Source organism: Triturus cristatus, chromosome 1_2, assembly GCF_964204655.1.
Source record: "Triturus cristatus chromosome 1_2, aTriCri1.1, whole genome shotgun sequence".
NCBI lineage: Eukaryota > Metazoa > Chordata > Amphibia > Caudata > Salamandridae > Triturus > Triturus cristatus.
The window spans coordinates 615778339-615803917 of NC_140580.1; positions in this window are offsets into that span (position 1 = coordinate 615778339).

Consider the following 25579-nt stretch of genomic DNA (forward strand, 5'->3'; position numbering starts at 1 on the left):
GGTCTCCTACCTCCCACTCTTTTTCCCTGAGTTTCTCATAAATGCCAGCAGGCATCAATACCTTTAATATTGTCATAATGTCGGGATAGGTATACTCTCCCATGAGTAACATGTCTTTAATTTCTCGGTGAAAACCCGCTGGATCTTTGTCATGACTGGGTACCACTTTCTTCATTTCTAACAATTCTATTTTCGATATGGGCGTGTATACAAATACGCGTTTAAACTCATTGTCCTCGCCCTTTATTGGGTGTACTTCTCGTAAAGGATTCTGTCTGTCCATGTAATACGTGGTTCTTTCCTTAATGGGTAGTGAAACATGTTCTGAACATACAAAAAGAATGTATTGCTTTCTTGATTCTAGTATTTCTTTAATTAATTTAGTACCTGAACCTCTCCATCTATTCATGAGTAATTCAGTCAATATATCAGGTAAGGGACCAGGGTCCGAATGCTGACTCTGATATAGTATAAGGAGTTGTTGAATCATATAAATTCCAGCTAAACGCTGTTCATCTGGGGTGAGATTCAAAAACGTGCGTGCTACTGTATCATCACTGTACTTTCCGGGACTGTCAACCCAATGGACAGCTGACCTGGCTAATTCTTGTTCATCCATAGAATCGAGAAAATGATAACCCCTTCGTTCTCGGAGTAATTTGTCAGCTGCTTGGAACGAATGCTCGTTAGACCTTATATGGACTATGGGTGTTGGGAAACTCCTGTTATTGTCTGGATATATCGGACGTAACGGGTCAATAAGACATCTATTACTATTACAAGATCTTCCTCTACCTACATAGGCTATAGTGTCTGACTGTCCTGTGGGCAGTCCTGATCCTTCTTCTCCGTTTTGTTCGAACTGGTCTACCGCTAATCTTTCTTCGTGTAGGCGTTCTATTTCTTTTCGGATCTTTCGGCACATGGCTATTATACAATTCTGCTTATCATGTCTTCCTTCTGATATATTCTGACTCCATCTGGTAAGAATTTGCATTGCTTCCGGGTCTACCCCTGGTCGGTCTTGATTTCTGATCACACAATTTATGAGGAAACGTAACAGTTCCCCCTGTATCTCCACTTTCTGATATTCCATAGCTCTGTTAATACATTCAGAATCTCGCCCTGTTTGAACAAAATGGTATATTTTATCTAGATGCGCAGTCATTCCTGGTAGCTTCCCTAAATACACCGCGGCTCGTCTGATACGTAATGATGCCAGGGTCATTTCGTCCTCTTTGCCGGGCACAGGGTCATATCTACAATCTACAAGAAGTTCCTTAAGCGTACGGGCGTTTATGAGTTTGGGGGTACGTGAATGTGCTGACTCTTGAAAGGTAAGTTTATTCATTCTGGGTGGCATAGAAAAAGTGTTGCTAGTACCTCCCGTAGCCCCGTCTGGGGTGTCGGGCGTGAAAGGATTTGTTGAACGCGATACAGCAACTATAGGTGTGGACACAGCTATAGAAGTATCTGCAGGGACAGATGTAGAAACAGATGTGCTTGCCGGAACTCGTTGCTGTAGAGATACGGGTACTGGATCTTGGCGGTGAACCTCCCTGGCAGGCGGTCTATGTGGGGCGGAATTTGCATACTCGGGAGCTGCGTCATCTAAATATGAGGAAAGAAAAACATCTTCTGCGGTTCTAGGATGCCCCTTAGGATGTACCTTTATTGGAAACAATGGGGTTGGCAAGTCTTTTGGTATCTCTGGAGTAGCCTTAGGTAATCCTTCGGCCAGAAGGGGATACATACCATTCATAAGGGCATTTCTTTGTCTGTCTACTTGTTCTGATTTTACTCGGATTCCTTCTTCAATTAATAGATTTTCTCGAACTTTATTTGAACTCTCTTTATTCTTCTCTTCCTGTCGGAGTGCTTTTTCTGTACGTCTATGAGATTCTTTACGCCATAACTCAACGGCATCTTTCTGTGACTGTCTGACTTTCCTTTTCCATAACTCTTCCTCGACTTTCATGATGCACTCTGCATCCCAGGTCCCCGCTGCGGGCCACCTCTGACTTTCTGGTAATTCCTTGGTGTAGTCTACCCATAAATCAAGAAATAATATAGCATCTAAGCCATGTTTATGATACATGAAGTACCCTGGAGTGTCCCTAGGAGGAATAGGAACGGCTTCTTCGAGTACCCCTTTTCTTGTTGTGATCTGTCTTAATTTCGAAAAGAGCGGCATATTGAAAACTGATCTGATACTTGATTTTGAACAAACTTAATATAGTAAACACGATAATGAACAGTCATTCATACCACAATATGCAGAACGTACTTAAAACATTTAACATTTAACATTTACCTGAACAGTCAATAATGATGACGATCTAAGGAGAACTTAAAACACTAAACATAATACTCGACATTAACTGAATCATTCTGAATTATATACTTGATATACTGCTAAACAGTACAGATACACTGCTGAAACAGTGCAGACCGGATTTGTGTACCCAAACCCGTCTTGACCGGCACAACCTATGTGCACGTCAGAAAGCCTCCCCAGTAATGGTACTCACCGGGTAGCTCGGAAACGGAAGGCCTCGGAAACTGAACTGAACTTGAACCGGACTGGACTCGACTCGAACACTGCGGAGACTGGACTTGGCTTGGGACTTCGGAAACTGGTGGGCCTCTGTATACCTCGGATCTTGCTCTCTCAGCTAGGCTCTGGTCGGGATACTTCGCACTTCTCACCGCCTCGTCTGGGTGTTGATCGCAGCCTCAGTCGCCCCCGCTTGACCGGAGGGAGATACAGGAAATCCTGCTGGTACGCGTTATTGTCCGTCCAGCTGTGGCAGGAGACCGGGCCTGCAACTCACCGCCGGCGCGTGAGATGAGAAAGTGTCCCTATTCGGGCGCCATTCATGTGGTAAATAATTTAATTACCGGGACTTAATTTGATACGGAAACATAATAAAATAGCTCAGTAAATAAGAGGCAGAATCCGTGGTATTAGAGGTTCGGAATGGGCTTTATTCCAATGATCGATTATAATCGGTTGCTCCAAGTTCTGTCACCACGAAGGTTCAGGAAGTGAAGTACATACATTATTGACAAGAAATGACTTTTATAGAACATACATTACAATGAAATAGATGCGGTAGGCGTAACAATTGATAAGGAAAATGACGATTCACCTGCGTAACCGAAAATGGGCGTAATGAGGAGTAAAAAGGAACATAATTGGTTATGATGTCATATATAGGTGGATCTATAAGATTATACTTGGCATAGATGCGCGCGCAGCAGCATGACGTGTGATTGACGTGCAACTAGGGGGTGAGGGGGACTTGACATTTAGCTCTACATGTGGAGACAAGAAGTCTGGGGGGTCAAGTCAACCTAATCCCAAATCATATCTAACATCCTATGTTTAAAGAACTATGTTATCCACAAAGGAAGGACTCTTGGACAAAATCTATTCTATACTGACTGTGTGTGCGTGCACAAGCGTCTAAGTGTCTACACTAGATGCGAGGGCAGGAATCTTCCATAGTAACAGGGCTATGAATTACTTGCATAAAGACAGAGAAGCCGGGCCCTTTGCTCGGTAGCTGGAAGAATGTTTACTTAAACTACTAGACAGGAATGCATTGGGCAGGGAACGGAGCAGATAACTCGAAGGTGAAATACAGTTTTTGGCAGGCAGGCAAACCGGCCGATGTCGGCTCCGTGAGCCGCGCAGAGAATGAGACAAAGTTCATGGTCACAGATGCAGGCTCAGACTGGAGCTTTCAGAGGCAGAAGGCAAGAAGAGTTTGATGACAGAATCAGGGCCTACTTGCCTGGACTGTAAAATGGCATAAGTGAACCATATAAAGCCGGTGGCCTTTCATACTTAGGAATGGAATATCCGGCCTATTCATGGCGGATCTGACAGAGGACATGTTGACGGTGGACGCACATGTGTTTGCGTCTTCATAACTGGAACTGGAGGGAACATACATGTACTTGTGATACATACATGGAACCGTTGGGGTCCAAGATAGGGGACATAACTGATCAGAAAAGTCCATATTTCCACAGAATGGGTGGAGAACATAGCACAAAGTTCAAAACGTATGCTTATGATCTTAATCAAGTATGCCTGGGAAGATAGAGAGGCAATATGAAAAAACTTAAAATCCTGGAAGACGAAATAATGAAACATGAAGAACAGGAAGCTGTAAATAAATTCATGATGGACCTAAAAGGGAGATTGAAATGACACTAAGATGATATAAAAGCAAGGAAACAACAGAAGTTACATTGTGACTGTTGTGATTATGAAAGTGGCAGAATTGAAACGTATAGTCACAAATATGATAATTTATACGAGAAACTTGCACAAGGGGCAACATTAGAAGATGTATCAGGTATCCCAAGTGCCACAGAATCAATAACTAGCAGTGACACGGAGGGTGAGACACCGGAAACAAGCACAAGTTTAAATGAAGTAGCAAGTGGAACAAGGCCACAGACGGATTTTTTTAGAGGAGTTTCACCTCATGCGAACAGGGCAACCACCCAAAACAAGAAGGAGAGGTCGAGGACAACAGAACAGAGGCAGAGGAAAAAACACGGAAGAAACTGGCGAAGAAGACAGCGGTTCAGACATAGGATCAAGAAGAGGACGAGTACGTGGACAAAGACCAATAGGAAACAAGAAGAGTGGTCCAAACCAACAAAAGTAATGGAAGATGAAACAGTAAATAAAACAATTGTAAATGTATTATATAGACCACTTAGCATGGAGGATAAAAGAACATTGTGTCTAGGACTATCTTTTTGTCCCACTTGAAGTTTTAATTATCCAGAAACAAGAATTGACATATTTTAATTTGTATGTAAACTAAAACTCAAAAAATGGCACAATAACAAAATGACTAAGACCAAGAGATACGATTGGCAAAAATAGCACAGAAAATGAGGCAAGGGAGGAAACACCCTATACCAGCATAGGTGATTTCAACACAATAACAATTCTTGTTGATCTATATGATGACCCTGAATGTGAAACTAATACAGATACAGAGGAAATTGTTACTGATTGTCCAGCCCGAACTGGATTCAAACCAAAATCAATCTTTTATCCTACGACATCTCATGATAATATAGACACTTTCCATGAGACTGTGATGAAAGACCTCATAAATTTTCGAACAAAGATTAACAAATCCACATATAAAACACCTGGAAAAAACTTCTCAAAAAAACCAATGCGAATTGGTGAAATCACTAGCAGAAGACCAAAAGAACATTGTGTCTAGGACTTTCTTTTTGTCCCACTTGAAGTTTTAATTATCCAGAAACAAGAATTGACATATTTTAATTTGTATGTAAACTAAAACTCAAAAAATGGCACAGTAACAAATGACTAAGACCACCAGATATGATTGGCAATAATAGCACATAAAATGAGGTGAGGGAGGAAACACCCTATACCAGCATAGGTGATTTCAACACAATAACAATTCTTGTTGATCTATATGATGACCCTGAATGTGAAACTAATACAGATACAGAGGAAATTGTTACTGATTGTCCAGCCCGAACTGGATTCAAACCAAAATCAATCTTTTATCCTACGACATCTCATGATAATATAGACACTTTCCATGAGACTGTGATGAAAGACCTCATAAATTTTCAAACAAAGATTAACAAATCCACATATAAAACACCTGGAAAAAACTTCTTAAAAAAACCAATGCGAATTGGTGAAATCACTAGCAGAAGACCAAAAGAACATTGTGTCTAGGACTTTCTTTTTGTCCCACTTGAAGTTTTAATTATCCAGAAACAAGAATTGACATATTTTAATTTGTATGTAAACTAAAACTCAAAAAATGGCACAGTAACAAATGACTAAGACCACCAGATATGATTGGCAATAATAGCACATAAAATGAGGTGAGGGAGGAAACACCCTATACCAGCATAGGTGATTTCAACACAATAACAATTCTTGTTGATCTATATGATGACCCTGAATGTGAAACTAATACAGATACAGAGGAAATTGTTACTGATTGTCCAGCCCGAACTGGATTCAAACCAAAATCAATCTTTTATCCTACGACATCTCATGATAATATAGACACTTTCCATGAGACTGTGATAAAAGACCTCATAAATTTTCGAACAAAGATTAACAAATCCACATATAAAACACCTGGAAAAAACTTCTCAAAAAAACAATGCGAATTGGTGAAATCGCTAGCAGAAGACCAAAATATGGTGATTCGTCCAGCTGACAAGGGAGGAAATATCGTCCTTTGGGACCGTAAGATGTACATTGAGGAAGCCCTGAAACAACTCAGGGGCACTAAATACTATGTGGAAACTAACATGGAAGAATATAATGAAAGCATAATAAAAATATGGGCTATGCTGACAACATTGAAAGATCAAGGCCTCCTACAGTGGGAGGAATTTTGTTATCTAAAAAAGGATTATCCAAAATTACCCAGTTTTGACCTATTGCCCAAGATCCATAAGAATGCCATTACTCCACCAGGACAACCAATAGTCTCATCAATTGGATGTGTGTCTGAACACATATCTAAATATGTAGATTATTTTCTACGAGATTATGTTCTAAGCTTACCATCATATACCAAAGATACCAAAGACTTCCAAGGAAAAATAAAAGATATTATTTGGGAAGATGATTACCAACTAATTACAATGGATGTTAATTCTAACCCTGGGCATAGTTCGCGAAGTAGCGCTACACATAGCTACGCAAAGTGCACTTCGCACTACGCGAGCTAGCGGACAAGCATCCGGCACTGTGCAATCATTGAAAACGGCATCTTGCACAGTGCGAGCTCTTTTTTCTGCCGCTCGAGTAGATTTTTACTCGAGCAGTAGCTTTCTCAACACGGACTGGTAGTTTCTCATCGCGAGCGGTCGCGAGCATACGCGACCACTCCCAATGAGAAACCTGACCTCCCCGCGTTGAGAATCTTGCCGGGAGGTTTATTTTCCACGCTCGCGATCGGCAACTTGATGTTGCTGATCGCGAACGAGGAAAAAGTCTCGCCGGGATGTCATTTTGCTTGCTCGCGGTCGCCAACTTGACGTTGAGGACCGCGAGCAAGCAAAAAATGACCGCTGCACTACGCTACGCATGTTTGCACTGTGCTACGTGCAAATCGCGTAGTGCGAAGTAGCGCAAACTTCGCAAACTACGTGAGCGTAGCGTAGTGCTTTGCCCAGGCTTAGTTAATTCACTGTATTCGATAATAGACCATTAATTAGGTTTACAATGTTGTTATCATTATCTCAAAAAGAGAAGAATTTGCTATATGGAGCATACTATGATATTGTTGGAAATGATAAAATGTTGTCTATCACACAATATTTTTCTGTTTGATGGGCAAATGTTCAAACAAGTCCTCGGTACATCAATGGGGACTTGTTTTGCCCCGAGTTTTGCAAATCTGCTCCTCGGGGTGTGGGAGGAGGAAGTAAAAAGGAATATTGATCATATGGAAACAGGGGAAAGGATAATTAAATGGCTTAGATATATTGACGACCTTTTCATTATATGGAAAGGGGATGAAAAATCAGCTATAACGTTCATTGAAAAATTGAATACCAATAGCTATAATTTGAAACTAACATATAACATCAGCAAGGTAGCTATTGAATTTCTAGACTTGGTGGTAGAAATATGCCAGAATAAAATATGCACCAAGCTACATAGAAAAGAAACAGCTGGGAACAGTCTACTCCATGCTCTAAGCAGCCACCCAGAAACCCTTAAATGGAGTATACCATTCGGGGAGCTGCTTAGAGCAAGGAGAAACTGTAGTACCATGGAAGACTTTCACACTGAACAGGAAATCATGTTGGGGAGATTCAGAGAAAGAGGATATCCCAAATGGGCATTAGAGAGAGCTAAAGAAAAAGTGAAAATGTATCCCTAGAGAACAAACCCTTGAAGAAAGATCTAAGGGGGAGGAAGAAGGGGAAACCAACCAACTTAGAATTATCCTCACTTTCAGCGCAGAATCGAACAACATTGCCAAAATTCTCAATAAAAACTGGAACACTTAAAAATGTGAACCTACTCTGACGAATGATTTACCCAAACGCCCCCTACTAACGTACAGAAAAGGTAAAAATCTAAAGGACATTCTTATGAAAGGAGATATATCTAAAACCCAAATCAATACGCGTCTCAATCTAAAAGGGTTTTTCCCATGTGGGCACTGTAGGGCGTGCCGTAACAGCCACATGCGAAAGAAATATCTCACCCCAGTAGCAGAAAAAACATAGAACAATTTCTGACATGTGGAACCACCTATGTTATTTACGTTCTTGAATGTCCATGACATCTTAGATACGTGGGGAGTACTACTCTAGCAGTCAAGAAAAGAGTGATGGAACATATGCGGGCAATAAACAACAAAGACCCGCATTATCCTGTAGCCAGCCATTTTGCCAAATACCATTTGTCGAATAGTTCACTGTTATCATTCTATGCAATAGAACAAATAGATTATAACAGAAGGGGCGGTATAGAGAGTTACAACTTGACTGACAACATTGAAAGATCAAGGCCTCCTACAGTGGGAGGAATTTTGTTATCTAAAAAAGGATTATCCAAAATTACCCAGTTTTGACCTATTGCCCAAGATCCATAAGAATGCCATTACTCCACCAGGACAACCAATAGTCTCATCAATTGGATGTGTGTCTGAACACATATCTAAATATGTAGACTATTTTCTACGAGAATATGTTCTAAGCTTACCATCATATACCAAAGATACCAAAGACTTCCAAGGAAAAATAAAAGATATTATTTGGGAAGATGATTACCAACTAATTACAATGGATGTTAATTCTAACCCTGGGCATAGTTCGCGAAGTAGCGCTACATGTAGCTACGCAAAGTGCACTTCGCACTACGCGAGCTAGCGGACAAGCATCCGGCACTGTGCAATCATTGGAAACGGCATCTTGCACAGTGCGAGCTGTAGTTTTCTGCCGCTCGAGTAGATTTTTACTCGACCAGCAGCTTTCTCAACAACGACTGGTAGTTTCTCATCGCCAGCGGTCGCGAGCATATGCGACCACTCGAAATGAGAAACCTGACCTCCCCGCGTTGAGAATCTCGCCGTGAGGTTTATTTTCCACGCTCGCGATCGGCATCTTGAAGTTGCTGATCGCGAACGAGGAAAGAGTCTCACCGGGATGCCATTTTGCTTGCTCGCGGTCGCCAACTTGACGTTGAGGACCGCGAGCAAGCAAAAAATGACCGCTGCAGTACGCTACGCATGTTTGCACTGTGCTACGTTCAATTCGCGTAGTGCGAAGTAGCGCAAACTTCGCAAACTACGCGAGCGTAGCGTAGTGCTTTGCCCAGGCTTAGTTAATTCACTGTATTCGATAATAGACCATGAATTAGGTTTACAATGTTGTTATCATTATCTCAAAAAGAGAAGAATTTGCTATATGGAGCATACTATGATATTGTTGGAAATGATAAAATGTTGTCTATCACACAATATTTTTCTGTTTGATGGGCAAATGTTCAAACAAGTCCTCGGTACAGCAATGGGGACTTGTTTTGCCCCGAGTTTTGCAAATCTGCTCCTCGGGGTGTGGGAGGAGGAAGTACAAAGGAATATTGATCATATGGAAACAGGGGAAAGGATAATTAAATGGCTTAGATATATTGACGACCTTTTCATTATATGGAAAGGGGATGAAAAATCAGCTATAACGTTCATTGAAACATTGAATACCAATAGCTATAATTTGAAACTAACATATAACATCAGCAAGGTAGCTATTGAATTTCTAGACTTGGTGGTAGAAATACGCCAGAATAAAATATGCACCAAGCTACATAGAAAAGAAACAGCTGGGAACAGTCTACTCCATGCTCTTAGCAGCCACCTAGAAACCCTTAAATGGAGTATACCATTCGGGGAGCTGCTTAGAGCAAGGAGAAACTGTAGTACCATGGAAGACTTTCACACTGAACAGAAAATCATGTTGGGGAGATTCAGAGAAAGAGGATATCCCAAATGGGCATTAGAGAGAGCTAAAGAAAAAGTGAAAATGTATCCCTAGAGAACAAACCCTTGAAGAAAGATCTAAGGGGGAGGAAGAAGGGGAAACCAACCAACCTAGAATTATCCTCACTTTCAGCGCAGAATCGAACAACATTGCCAAAATTCTCAATAAAAACTGGAACACTTAAAAATGTGAACCTACTCTGACGAATGATTTACCCAAACGCCCCCTACTAACGTACAGAAAAGGTAAAAATCTAAAGGACATTCTTATGAAAGGAGATATATCTAAAACCCAAATCAATACGCGTCTCAATCTAAAAGGGTTTTTCCCATGTGGGCACTGTAGGGCGTGCCGTAACAGCCACATGCGAAAGAAATATCTCACCCCAGTAGCAGAAAAAACATAGAACAATTTCTGACATGTGGAACCACCAATGTTATTTACATTCTTGAATGTCCATGACATCTTAGATACGTGGGGAGTACTACTCTAGTAGTCAAGAAAAAAGTGATGGAACATATGCGGGCAATAAACAACAAAGACCCGCATTATCCTGTAGCCAGCCATTTTGCCAAATACCATTTGTCGAATAGTTCACTGTTATCATTCTATGCAATAGAACAAATAGAGTATAACAGAAGGGGCGGTAATAGAGAGTTACAACTTAGACAAAGGGAATCTTGGCACATCATTAACGTGCAGAGTAAACATCCGGGAGGTCTAAATCAGGATGAAGAACTGAGTGTCCATTTCCGAGAACTTTAGGAGATAATAATGAGATCTATGATACAATATGAGAAAAAAAGAGTTGCTTGACAATTTTTGATGAAAATTAGATAAAGCGTACAATGCAATGTGAAAACGTTATTTAGAGTGTTTTTACCTTTACTATTAGATACTAATAGTTCTTTATTGTTTTTTTGTATTTTGTTTCCACTATAAGAGGAAAGGAAGGGGCCGACTCCGGAAGGGAATCGAGATTCACCCCTACCCTTTTCTTCCAGAACGTCAAATAAACATATATGAAATTGTTATATTACAGATAAGAGAACCTTCATGTTCCTAATAATATGCTTATGTTCTATTCTGTATATTTATATTTAGTAAAGGGAAATAGGTAGCACTATCAATGTATGGATTTACATCTATTCACTTTCTTTTTGGTGTTGGTCTTAAATTTAATTTGTGGGAAAAAAATCGTTATGTACAAGAAAGAATGAGCTAAAGATGGACAGGGCATATGGAGTTTGGCACTAAGTCGAGAACATATTACATAAAATGAATGATTTACTGTGATTTATATCTAAAGTAAAAATAGTGTGAATGAACACTATTCATAATGATGGCTTTAAGCATTAGACACTATGTCAAATGAAAAGTAAATAAGTCATGCATGGACTGAATAGAATTGAATCCACATGGATTTAGTTTTATAAATGATTAAATTATCAATTTATATGTCACTATGTCGAAAGAAGGATTAATTCACATACAGACCAAATGGAACAGAATATGTATATATAATGTTTGTATCTGACTAGCTTAAAATGGCCGCCGAAAAGACCTGACTTGTGTATGGACATTTTGAATGAAGTCCTTTCTTTGTCTTAACTGTCAATAGTATATACGTAACTTCATCCCACACTTCAGTGTGTGAACAAGCCTGCTGTGACAGGGGAAACGCGTAGCTGAAATTAAAGGAGATCTGGTGATGAAAAAATAGCCCCTTGTGTGATCGTCAAATTCATTAATTTGGGAGATTTGGAAGTCGACGCGCTCCGCCAGCATTGGGCGATCTGCCTACCTTGGGCGGGGGGAGACAGAAGGAGCAGGGATGTTATAGTTAGGAATTAACAGTTAAAAATCCTTTGAAATTCACTGAAAAAACCATAGGTTTCATGCACATTATAGTTAGGAATTAGCATTTAAAAAACCTTAGAAATTCACTGAAAAAACCAAATGTTTCAAGGGCGTTATAGTTAGCTGGACATTTCCCTCGTAAAAAACCCTAGAAATTCCCTTGTTATAGTTAGTTCAGCTAACTATAACTCGCGCCCCCGCAATGCACTGCAGATGACGTCACATATTACATCACTCATGACATGGTCAGTGACATCACTGATGACATCACTGATGACATCTCAAATGACATCACTGATGACATCATCCAGTGTCTGCGTGTTTCTATAAACTTTAAATATGTTTATTATATATAGGGAAAGGCATATTGAAGAATGAGTGAGTGTATAAGTGTGAATGGATGATTTTGTAGGTGCGTGACTGACTGTATAAGTGAGTCATTAAATGTATCTTACTGAATGCATGAGTTAATGACTAAATTGTGTGAATGACTGTATGCGTCTGTCTGTTGGTGTTTAAGCGGATGCTTGGTTTTGTGAATAGGTACATGACTGTCTATATAAGTTATTGTTTGGTTGTCTGAGTGTCTGAATATCTGTATGAGTATCTGAGTGTTTGTGTGGGTGGAATGTGTGTGACTCTGTGCATAGATGTGTCAGTGGGCGGTTCACTGGGTGCATGGTTTCAACACTAGGTCTGTAATGGACTGTATGGGTGGGTGAATATCTCTATGGTGTGTTAGTGTGTGAATATATATTTCATTAGTACATGTGTAATTTACTACATATGTGAACGGCAGTATATATGTATGTTGGAGTACAGAAATAACTATAACTGAGAGTGTGTGATAGTGTGAGTGGCTGTATGGATGAGTGCATGCTTGTATCATTGATTGTATAAGAACATAAGAATGTGCTAGTATTTGTATGACTAATTGAGCTTGTGTGTGTATAATTGTATAGGTGAGTAAATGGCAGTGTGATTAATTACTTGCATGACTGAGTATGTGTGTGAGTAACTCTATGGATGAGTAGCGGTGTGGGAGTGTCTATATAGGTGTATGAGTGCATATGATAGTCCTGTACTGAGTGACCATAAGTATGAGTGACTTCACTGTACAGGTGAGTGAGTGGATGGGTGTTTAGACTCTGTGATGGGGTATGTACTTATTGGTGTTGGAGTGTCTATGGTTTTGAGAGTGGCAGTATGTAATTTAGAGTGGGTGTATCAAAGGTTATATTAGGGTGTGACAAGAAGCATCAAATGATCACATGAATACCATCATCAGTGATGTCATCAGTGATGTCATTTGAGATGTCATCAGGGATGTCATCAGTGATGTCACTGACCATGTCATGAGTGATGTAATATGTGACGTCATCAGCAGTGCATCGTGGGGGAGCGAGTTATATTTAGCTGAACTAACTATAACTATAAGCCCCCTCCCTCAATAAATAAAGCCCCGGGGGGTGGTGGTCCCCGGAGCTTGGGGAGGCCATTCAGCCCCCCCAACCTATTTATTTTGTAGCCCTGGGGGCAGTGGTCCCCCCTTTAAATTTTTCATGCATTTTGCCCCCGGGATTTGGCACTTCGGGGGCTAATTATTGAGGAAGCGCGAAAGCCTGCACTTCCTTTTTTTTTTCACGGCCAGATCTGCCCACCTTGCGCGCATTTTGCCACTTTTTTTAAAAAAAGGGGGCCCTGGGGGTCCTTCTGGGACCCCCAAGCAACACTAGAGGGTCAGAGTATTTCTACCCTGCCCCCTTTACATCTTTCACACACTTATTTCCCTTACTTCCTCAGCCTCGCTTCTACCGAGGCACAAAATGGCTGCCAACAGTTCCTGGTTTCGAATGTTGACACTTGACAGCCAATTAGCATTCAGCGCGTGATCGGGAGGGTGCGCGGGAGGGTGCGCATAGGGTGCGCGGATCCTCCGAGGCCATAGATATATATGTACTTTTAACTCTAATCTTCTCAGGGACTACTGAATGGATTTACACCATTTAAGCAAAAGGCATGAGTCTGAACTGAGGACTACCTCTTTGCCAAATTTGGAGTTATTCCGTTCTGCAGTTCGGGCTGTAGCTGCGTCAAAAGGTCCTTTGGGAAATTGCATGGGGAAAACGTGTTTTGGGACCCCCCTTTTTTCTTGGCCCCCGCTTGACGAATCACCCCGAAACATTCAGGATAGGAGCGGACAGGAGCTGGCCAAAGTTTGGAAAATTTCGCGAAGATTCGTCAACTGGCGCCAGACTTATTGGAAATAGAATGTTGCAGATTTCCTATGCAAAATAGGTCATAACTATAACTACCTACTGGCGACCGCCAGGAGGTTATATATAACCATAGGTTTCAGGGGCGTTATAGTTAGCTGGACTTTTCACTCGTACAAAGCCATAGAAATTCCCCCGTTATAGTTAGTTTAGCTATAACTCGCGCGCCCGCAATGCACTGCTGATGACGTCACATATTACATCACTCATGACATGGTCAGTGACATCACTCATGACATCACTGATGACATCTCAAATGACATCACTGATGACATCACTGATGACATCATCCAGTGAATGTGTATTTTTCTGAAAATTACATATGTTTTATATATGTATATCTCAAGGTCGATGGAATAATAAATTGATGATTTTTTTGTAAAATTGATTGTATAACTGACTGATTAAGTGTATCTTAGTGAATACATGGCTTAGTGAGTAATGTTTAAATATGTAAATATCTGTATCAGTCTCTCACTTTGTGTATAAGTGGCTGCATGGGTTGGTGAGTAGCTACATGAGTGTCTATATAGGTTATTAGTTGGTTTTCTGAGTATCAGTATAAGTGTCTGATGTCTCTATGGTTCGGTGGGGGGTATTACGTAGTGCATAGGTGCATGAATGAGTGACTCACTGTTTGTATGTGTTGAAGACAGCATGTGTGCAGGACTGTATGGGTGGAAGAGTGCGTGCATGGGTGTGTTAGTGAGTGATTGACTGTCTCAATAGTGTCTTTATGAGTAACTACATATGTTTTAAACTAGTATATGTGACTATCGGTGTATATAAGTGAGTATATGTGAGAGTGAGAGATTGAAAGAGTTCCTGTATGAATAAGTATGTGTTTCTATAAGTGATTGTTAAAAAGACAAAGTATGTGTAAGTTTCTATAGAAGTAAGTGTGGTGGTGTGTGTATAACTGTATATGCAGGTAAATGGATGTTTGATTCTTTATTAGCATGAGTGACTATGTGTGTGAGTAACTTTATGGATGAGTGGCGTTGTGTAACAGGATGTATAGGTGTATGAGTATATATGATGAGTGAGTACATGTATGAGTGACTGTATAGGACTGTTGGTGAATGAGTGGATGTGGATGTGGATCTTACAATTACTGAATAGGTTGTTGTAACTGGTATTGGTATGTCCATTGTTTTGAAAATTTTAATTTCTATTTTTGAATGTGTGTATCAAAGGTTATATTAGGGGGAGAGGAGGTCTGCCACTCTATCATCAGTGATGTCATGAAAGATGTCACTGACCATGTCATGAGTGATGTAATATGTGACGTCATCAGCAGCGCATTGCGGGCACGCGAGTTATAGTTAGCTGAACAAACTATAACGGGGGAATTTCTATGGTTTTGTACGAGTGAAAAGTCCAGCTAACTATAAGGCCCCTGAAACCTATGGTTTTTTCAGTGAATTTCTAAGGTTTTTTAAATGCTAATTCCTAGCTATAACGTGCCTGAAACCTATGTTTTTTTCAGTGAATTTCAAAGGTTTTTTAAATGATAATTTCTAGCTATGCCTACAGAGATAGGACATGTGAAGAAAGAAGGAAAAATGCACAGAAAGAAAAAAAAGAAATGCAGAAAGAAGCAACAGAAGTCCTCAAAGACGAAGAAAAGTGCAGGAAGAAGTATAACGTGCAGAAAGAACAAACAGAAGAGCAGAAACAAGCCTTGTTGCAAAATCATCCTGTACCCTCAACTTTTTCAGACGGATACTGGTGGTAACTGAGTCTGACTAACCAGTCCTAGAGCCAGTGCTATGTTAAAAGACACTCAGAATACAGTGAAAACACCTACATACACTAGGGCACACTATGTGTTGGGGTCCCCCTGTGATTAGCATGACCTCCTCTGTAAGCCCCTAGTATATAATAGGGCAGGGGATTAAAACTACCTCTTAAAATGCACCACAGGGTGTGTTTGTACATGTCACCTCATGCCCCGTCCCCTCCCTTCCCCACTGTGTAAACACGGCCTGTAGCCGTTTTAAGTTGGGAGATTAAGTCCCCTTGAATCCTGAGGGTCCCTAGGGTCCAACTAGACCACTAGGTACCTCCAGTAGGCGCCACAGAGCTGCGTTGCAGAGAGGTGTAAAAAGTGGCACGGCCTGCACCACCTCTCTGCAACGCAGAGCAGTGGTGCTTACTGGAAGCACCTGGTGGGCTAGTTGGACCCCAGGGTCCCTCAGGATTGAAAGGGAATTATTTCCCCAACTTAAAAACGCGCCACTAGGCCTGTGGGCATTCTGAGTTGAGAGATTAAGTCCCCTTAAATCCTAAGGGTCCCTAGGGTCAAACTAGCCCACTAGGTACCTCCAGTAAGCGCCACAGAGCTGCGTTGCATGGAGGTGTAAAAAGGGGCATGGCCTCAGAACACCTGTCTGCAACGAAGCTCCCTGGCGCATACTGGAGATACCTGTTGGGCTAGTTGGCCCTCAGGGAGCCTCAGTATTGAAGGGGACGCGTTTGCAGAGTGCTGCAAGGAGGGGGCGTGGCCTCCGGCGCGATGCCGGTCTTTTATTCATTTATTTTTAAGAAGGAGGGCTGTGTGGCCCTCTTTCTTTTTCTAATTTATTAGCCCTGGGGACCCCATCCCCAGGGACTGCACCCTAATTTTTTTTGTTGAAAAAAATTAATTTGGCCCTCCCAAGGCCTTAATCGGCCCCGGGGACCCCAACCCCCAGGTCATGGCCTTTTAAAAAAAAAATATTCTTTAGGAGGGGGGGGGGCTGTGTTGCCCCCCTCCTCAAGCCACTTATGGCCCCGGGGACCCCATCCCCCGGGGACGGCCTTTGTTTTTTTTTTAAATATATATTTATAGAAACACCTAGGACATGCTGGACAAACCGTATGCACCTATCACCATGACTATTTGCGTGATATTCATTTAAAGGCAACTATGCATACAATGAATCCACGTGGAATGTATTCACACCTCTAGTGAAGCTCTGACATGTCTGACACCCTACCGTGCCTAATCCCGGCGCCCCCGCTGGTGGGTACTCTCCAAGTAGACACCCTTGTCGTTTATTTATACAAACATGCGTAGCTATTGACGGGCACATTTAATATACACGCACACCAAGCCATTCAAAGGGGATTCGACAAAAATTCGACCAAACTATGCAAGAAACCCCCTCACGGTTAATAAAACACACATCGACCGCCGGATGTGTAATACTTTTTATTTTACTCTCTGGAAAGGAGACAAACCTCACTTGAGAGTCACAGCGTGCTCCTGGCTGAGCCCAATGCTGTGTTACACCCACCAGTGCCCGCTGAGTGCCACACACCTCTGTGTTGTATTCCACCAGCTAGTGCGTATGCTATGACACTCTCTAGCCCATGTGCACTGTAACACCACCCCGTGAATATGTCATGCCACACTTGCCTTCGCACGGGTTATATTGCCCCATCTAACGGGCCTTCCTCGATGCCTATGTTATAAAGCACAGCGCTATGCCATACATATTACAATCTGGGATCCATATCTTTGTCACAGTGCATATGCAATGTTACACTACCCAGCACATATTTGATATTACAACTTTAGAGACTACTTAGGTTACACAACACTGCCCTGTGCATATTACACTCCAAGGCGCATATCACATAGCAAGCGCTAGTGCCTGTGCTATCTCGCGCTCTCCAATGAATCTGTCATTGCGCACAATGTATTGCATATTATATTTCACGCCCGGTTCATCTTATATCACACTTTTTGGTGCATAGTTTATACAATATACTATATCTAGTTTTCATTTTCAATCGTGCTCTCAGGACTATGTTCTATATAACACTGCGTCCAACTATCCTTTTCACGGGCATTACATTTTGCGATGGGGGGTGGAGGGTCGGGGGATGTTTCTGCCAAGTGAGCCCGGAGTCGCAGTCCCAAACGTCCTATTCTTCCTGAATAAAAGTGAGATTATTCTGCATACTTGTTCATATTTTAAGTAGTTCGCACAGACACACATTTTAAAAACAATAAAGTTCCTAATACCCACCTTCTATGAACAGTTTGCTTGCTGCCCCATCCACCTCCTCCCTATCCTCTGTTGTCTGAATCCATGGACTAGCCTCCTCCCTCCTGCCATGCATGGTCTGATGTGCTGCCACTGCCCTGCATTTAGCATGATGTACCAGTCCACTCATCCTGCCCTCCATTGCCCAATTCTATGGCCCATCATTGACCTCCTGCTTAGCCTCTGTGCTTTGTTGCTGCCCCTATTCTCCTTCCCCCTGCCCTCCAATGTCTTTGTGCATGCCCCTGCTCCATCCTTTTTGACCACCATGTTCCATGGATCTGCCACTCCTATCTACTCCGAGTGTTCTGTTGAGCTGCCACTCCCCTACCACCTGCCTAGCATTGTCAGATGACTGTAACCTGTCCCTGCCACCTCCACCCTGCCTGTCCACATGCCATGCCCCTATCCCCTTCCTCCTGTCCTCCATGGTCCCTTTTACTGCCACACCCTTCTGCCCTCCCTGATCTGTTGTGCTGCAACTGCTCCTCCTGCCTGCCCCGCGCGGTCTGTTGTGAGGCTCCTTCCCCTGAACTCTCTTGTCTGTGCCCAGGCCCTGACCCTCCCTTCTATCCTCCATGGTCCTTTGTGCATGCCCCTGCACCCTCCTTCTTGCCCATCATAGCCATTGTGCTGCCACTAACCCTCCCACTTGCCATGCATGGTCTTTGTGCTGCCATGACCCCTCCCACCTTCCCTGTGTGGTCAGCTCACTGCTCCTGACCCCCTCCCACCTTCCCTCCATGGTCTGTGTGTATGCCATCATAGTCTCACTGTTGCTCTCCATGGTGTGTCTTGTTTCTAGTGCCCATCCTGCCTGACCTCCATGGTCATCTTGCTGCTCCTGCCCTGCCCCCTTGCCCCCAGCCCTCTGTTTCCATGTGCAGACCCCTATTCCCTCCCTCCTGGCTTGTCGGTTCCATTGTAATGCCCCTGTTCCGTCCCTCCTGCCCTTTATGGTCTGTTATGCTGCAGCTTTCTCTCCTGTCTGTCCATTATGGTCAGCTAGCTACCATTGCCTCTTTCCCCTCTGTTGTCTGTTGTCCATGTGCATGGTCCTGTCCCCTCCCTATTGCTTTCTATGGATTGTTGTGCTGCACTCCCATCCCGCATGCCCTGTGTGGTGTATTGTGCTGCTGCAAACCCTGATGCCTGCCATGTAGGGTCAGTTTGGTGCACCTCTCAATGTCCCTCCTGTCCTCTGTTATCCGAGTCCATGTCCCTACCCCAATTCCTCCTGCCTACCATGATCCAATGTACCATTCTTGCGAACATTTTGAACTTGGTAAGAGGGAGATTTTGAAATAAAACTGGGGTATTGATTTTCCCCTTTGAGTTACATTGAAAAAGAGAAGATTGCAGACAGGAAACAGATCAAGTAAAGCCCATATGAGCTTAAAAACATTGGACGTTTCCTGGCTGAAACGGGTCTGTTGGCATGTATGGTTGTATGACCACTGCCTCTTCCTTCTGCCCACAATGGTCTATTATATTGCCACAGCCTCTCTTGCCAGTCCTGTATTGTTGGTTTGTTGTCCCTGCCCCCTTTCCACTGCCCTCCATATATATATATATATATTTATATATGTATATTATCTACTGGCGGTCGCCAGTAGATAGTTATAGTTAGGATCGTGTTTCCATAGGAAATCTGTAACATTCTATTTGGAATAACTTTGGCGCCGATTGACGAATCCTCGCGAAATTTTCAAAATAGGTGGGGCGCTCCGCTCCGCTCCTTCCCTGAAAGTCTCGGGGGGATTTGTCAAGCGGGGGCTGAGAAAAAGGGGGGGTCCCAAAACGCATTTTCCCTATGCATTTTTCCATAGGACCTTTATTCCAAGCTACAGCCCGAACGGCTGAACAGAATTACTTGAAATTTGGCAGAGAGGTAGTCCTCAGGTCAGGGATTTGCCTTTTGCAGGTCTGGTGTAAATATGTTCAGTATTTCCTGAGAAAATAGCATTTAAACGCACATATATGTAAAACTTACCGTACGCGCACGCTGCCGTATGCGAGCGCGATTCTGATTGGTTTTTAGATTTTAGTAAACATTCGAATCGGTCGAAACCAGGAAGTTTCGGCCGCCATTTTGTCTCTCGCAGTCTGAGGGGGTGAAAAACAAAGGTGGAGAACATGAAAAGGGGGCAGTGTGGACAGTTCCTGACCCCCTAGCCTTTGTCAGGGGGTCCCAGAAGGACCCCCAAGGGCCAAAATTCCCTTTAATTTTTTTGCGAAAAATCGCGGAGTACGCGTAGCGTGCGCGTACGGTAGAAACAGAAAAATTCCGCGAACTGCGTAACGTGGGCGAGCGGAGCGCGAAGCGCACCGTGCGCGTACGGTACGCGCACGGTGAAAAACCGTAAAAAATAAATAAAATACATAACTTAGCATTTAAAAAACAGTACAAATTCACAGAAAAAACCATAGGTTTCACACACGTTATAGTTAGGAATTAGCATTTAAAAAACCTTGCAAATTCACTTAAAAAACCATAGGTTTCACACATGTTATAGTTAGCTGGACATTTCACTCGTGAAAAACCATTGAAATTCCCCCGTTATAGTTAGTGCAGGCAACTATAACTCATGCGACCGCAATCCTCTGCTGATGATGTCAGATATTACATCACTGATGACATATGTGTCTTTCTGAAAAATAAATATTTGTAATATATGTATAGCTAAAAATTAATGGAAGAAGACATGGGTAAATAAGTGTCTAAATACAGTGATGTAATATCTGACGTCATCAGCAGAGGATTGCGGTCGCGTGAGTTATAGTTGCCTGCACTAACTATAATGGGGGAATTTCAATGGTTTTTCACGAGTGAAATGTCCAGCTAACTATAACATGTGTGAAACCTATGGTTTTTTAAGTGAATTTGCAAGGTTTTTTAAATGCTAATACCTAACTATAACGTGTGTGAAACCTATGGTTTTTTCAGTGAATATATATATATATATATATATATATATATATATATATATATATATATATATATATATATATCACGCTCAATTCCCGTCCTTCCTCCCCTTCACTCACGATCGGGTGCTCAATAGTGCGGTGACGGAGACCGCACGGATCGACAAAATCCTCAGCTCGAGGCACAAACGAATGGACCAAGCACTCACAGGAACGGGTTTCCCAAGATTTATTTTGGGTTCTCTCACACGACCAGACGCGTTTCGGCTGTCGCCTTTGTCAATGGTGGCCGGCGCCGGTATGAGACACACTTAAATCTGTATACACTGTTAAACACAAACAAAGGACACCAACCTTACTTAGGTTAGCGGTGTCGGCCATTACTAAACATGTTATTTGTTACAGCATAGCAAATGTATATCAGTGCGAATGTATGTACATAGGCATTTAGCATTCGTACAGCAATCAGTTAGTATTCTGCCCTGAATGGGCTTTAATGTACATGTTGCTACTAGTTTCCAATGAACCAAATTCACAATTTTTTTGCCCTGAATGGGCCTAGTTTCATAATGCTAGTCAATCTGTATGTTAACGGTAATGATCAACCGCCCTCAGTATCTACACCGGTTGATTAATTCCAACTCTTAATGTGATACTAGTGCCATTAATTCAATGAAAACATATTTTCAAAAGGAACATTCGCAAAAGCAAATATTTATGAAATTGACTTTACAGATGTACTGCCATTTCCTCACCACTGTTGAGACCTCCTGGTTTCTTAGTCTGGTTGTCAATAATGTGTCTTGACTCTAATCTGTGTAATAGTAACTGTCTGTTTCCCCCTCTTACATTCATGGGTACTTGGTCTATACAGAAAAAGCTTAACAGATCCCTGTTGCTTTGGTGACACATCTCAAAGTGTCTGGCCACTGGATAGGTGACATCCCTGTTCTGTATTGCCCTAAGGTGTTCTAAAATCCGTATCTTGGTGGGGTGGATCGTACTGCCGATGTAACGTAGGCCACACGGACATACCAAACAGTACACCGTGTGGCTGGTGTTACAGTTCATCAGGCTTTTGATTCTTAAGGGTTCCATTACTCCTGGTATTGCATATTCCAATACTTTCTTGCTATTTTTACATGCCCTACACCTAAGGCATGGAAAGAACCCTGCCACTCCCCCAAAGGGTTGAACTCTTTTCTCATTGCCGCAATGGCTCTGGACTAGACTGTTCCTTAGGGATCTTGCTCTCCTGAATGTCATTAAGGGTACTTTAGACAGGTCCTTCCCTGTTACTGGGTCTGACCTCAAAATGTGCCAATTTCTTGCAAAGATTTCTCTTATATCTGAGGCATCATCCGAGTAGTTGGTGATCATCCTAAGGTTGTTAACTACAGCAACTTTTGCTTTTTCTTTTGTTTTTCCCTGCTGTGCATTACGATCACAGCCCACTATCAAATCCTTTCTAGATTTCTTGTCTACTTTGGATTTTGCCTCTTCTAAGATCTCTTTGCAATAGCCCCGGGCCTTTAATCTATTCATGCTGTCTTCTGCTGCTGTTTCAAAATCACATGTACGTGTGCAGTTCCTTTTAATCCTGAGCAGTTCGCCATACGGGATACTGCTGATAGTCTTCCCTGAATGGCAACTGCTGGCTTGCAGAATAGAGTTCCCTGCGGTCGGTTTCCTGTCAAAGATGTGCATAGCCTTCCATCCAACCCAAACATAACTTGCACCACCATAGATTTTTTATGTCATCCATGATGTAATATTTGAGGTCATAAGCAGGGCATGAAAGTAGATCAATATATACTGGTGCATTTCAATGTTTTTTTTATTTGAATCCGTAGTTTTTTTTCACTAGATGACATACAAATATCTCTACTTTAATCTTCACATGCTTCAGTGAATTTATATGTTTTTTTTTCAACATAAAGCAACCCCTAATGGCCTCCCATTAGCCCTTTTTTTGGCTGTTTCTTGCACAACGTTAATCGCCCTTAACGCTATTTTTTGGACGCAGATTATGCAAACTTCATACACCCCTATTTTAATAGTTTAGTGGATGGAATACTCCATCAAAACACATCAGATATCCCAACCACCATATCACATGTGCCATTGTCTTTAATGCACTTTAATCCTGCAGACGTTACATGTATCACATTTGTGATGGAGAGTCCCATCTGCCAAAGTCTATTTAAGACCCCTTGATTTCCACCAAACCATCAGGCAACCAATGCAATACAGCAAATAAGAAACTAGCATTTTTTTTAATTAAATCTCCTCTTTGCCCTATGTTGCTTGCATAACTGCCTTTTAATTAGTCACAAAGGAGTTCTTCATACTACCCCATTTTGTATGTCAGACACATTCATTTGTAGCAAAAAACGATGAAAGCACCATTAAATCAAACCCAAAACGTACTATGGAACACAGGAAGGTCTCACAGTTCAGGTAGTTTGGTGAATAGGTCGTAGGTGCACATTTATTTCAAATAAAGATGGGTAACAAAATACAGATGCTTGTTCAACAGCCCTTTTTTGTTTAACCTCAATTGTTATTGCCAAAATTGGAAGCATATTGAGCACGCAGATGTATGACACCATATTGAGAACATGAAATACAGACAAACTGGCAAAACAAATATTGATCACAAAAATATCTTCATTGTAAACAAAAAATGAATAATAATTACTAAAATATCGGAGCTAAAAACACTCAAATATAAAGACATACACAATATTGTGAGCATAGTAAATATTCAGAACACTACGCAAGTGTCAAAATATAAATATCGGCAATCAAAATATCATTGGGAATAATTAAAAAACAACTAGAATTCAAATCTACTCAAATACCTATTTAATATTTTATAAACTACTATATAACACATTGAAACATGTAAACACATTTATTCAACACAAAAACACAAAATACAACTTTCCAAATTATTAATAAAATATAGCACAGTAACATTAAACTATACAAATGCAAATAGCATTGAACCAAAATTAAATCAGAATGATACACTGAAACAGATTAATGCAACACCTATAAAAATGTTTATTAAAATAAATATTTTACATAAATACATTTTAATAATATAGAACTTCATAAATAACTTAATATATCTCATTAACACATAAACAATAATTAACAACCATTAAATAAGAACTAAACAAAATAAACATTTCATGTATCAAATAAAACAACCAATGACATTAATTTGCAAACAAACTAACTAATATAAAAACCTTACTAATTAAATGACCACTATAACATGGACACAAACGCGTACATTAGTTTACAGCAAAAAGTATGTCATCTAAGCTAAATAAAATCTAAATAAATAACACCATCAGCCAAACTTGTAAATTACACCTAAATACTAATATATATTTTCTTAATATAGCAAACACTAATGGCAAAATGATGAAACTCAGTAGATTAAAAAAAGAATATCATCTTTCTAAACTCTCAAATTAACAAACAAAGTTTGACAAATTGGTAAATTTGAAACAGGCAAAAATCAACCACCAGTCCTGTAACATTCCAACAGGACAGAAGACCTCAATAAACATATTTCCAAAATAATACAACATAAAAGATATAACAACAAAAAATATAAAAATAAGTAATGGACATTTAAATATGAATGCTACCAAAAAAAATGTAGGGGGTCATTACGATGCCGCTCGGACCGACCATCTGACCACCATCCTCGTGAGCCCTTTCTGACTGCTGATGCCAGAAAGGTTCCCACATCATATTACGATGCAGCCCCTGCTATCAAAGAAATCACAGCTACGGTGGAGCACATATCTCTGAATATGTTGCTGCCAATGCATAATAAAATCATGTTAAACATGTGAATTGTATAGACATGCATGGCATGTGTGTTGATATGCCTTGTGCACCAAGTACCACATTGTGGCAGAATGTGCACAGTCCAGTGAATGGGGATACATTCACAGAAGGATTTACCTGGATTACGGCACCCACAGGATTAGAGTCATAGGGGTTCAGATGCCCAGGTATCGGGGGGCCTTGAGGAAGGGAATAATGGTGGACACAGCTGGAAAGAAGTAGATTTGGGTGACCATGCCCCCCCAAATCCTTTGTTTCTGATGACTCAAGGCAGCTGGTCGGACTGCCACGGTTCGGTTGTTGGAAATCTACAGCGAAATCAGGACTGCGGTTGGAGATCCTGTAGTGCCCTTTGGATGCTGGTTGTCTCCAAAGGCCATCTCTCCGGTCAGAGAAAGGCTGTGGGAGACAACAGTCAGTGGTTGTTCAAAGTACACAATCCATGCATCATGAGCCAGCGGTCGTACCGACCGTTTCCACAAGACTGTGGCAGTCCGACCGCCTCCGCCAGGACCGTGGAAGCCGGCTTGGCCGGCATCGTAATGAGGCCCATATTTCTTGAAAACATAT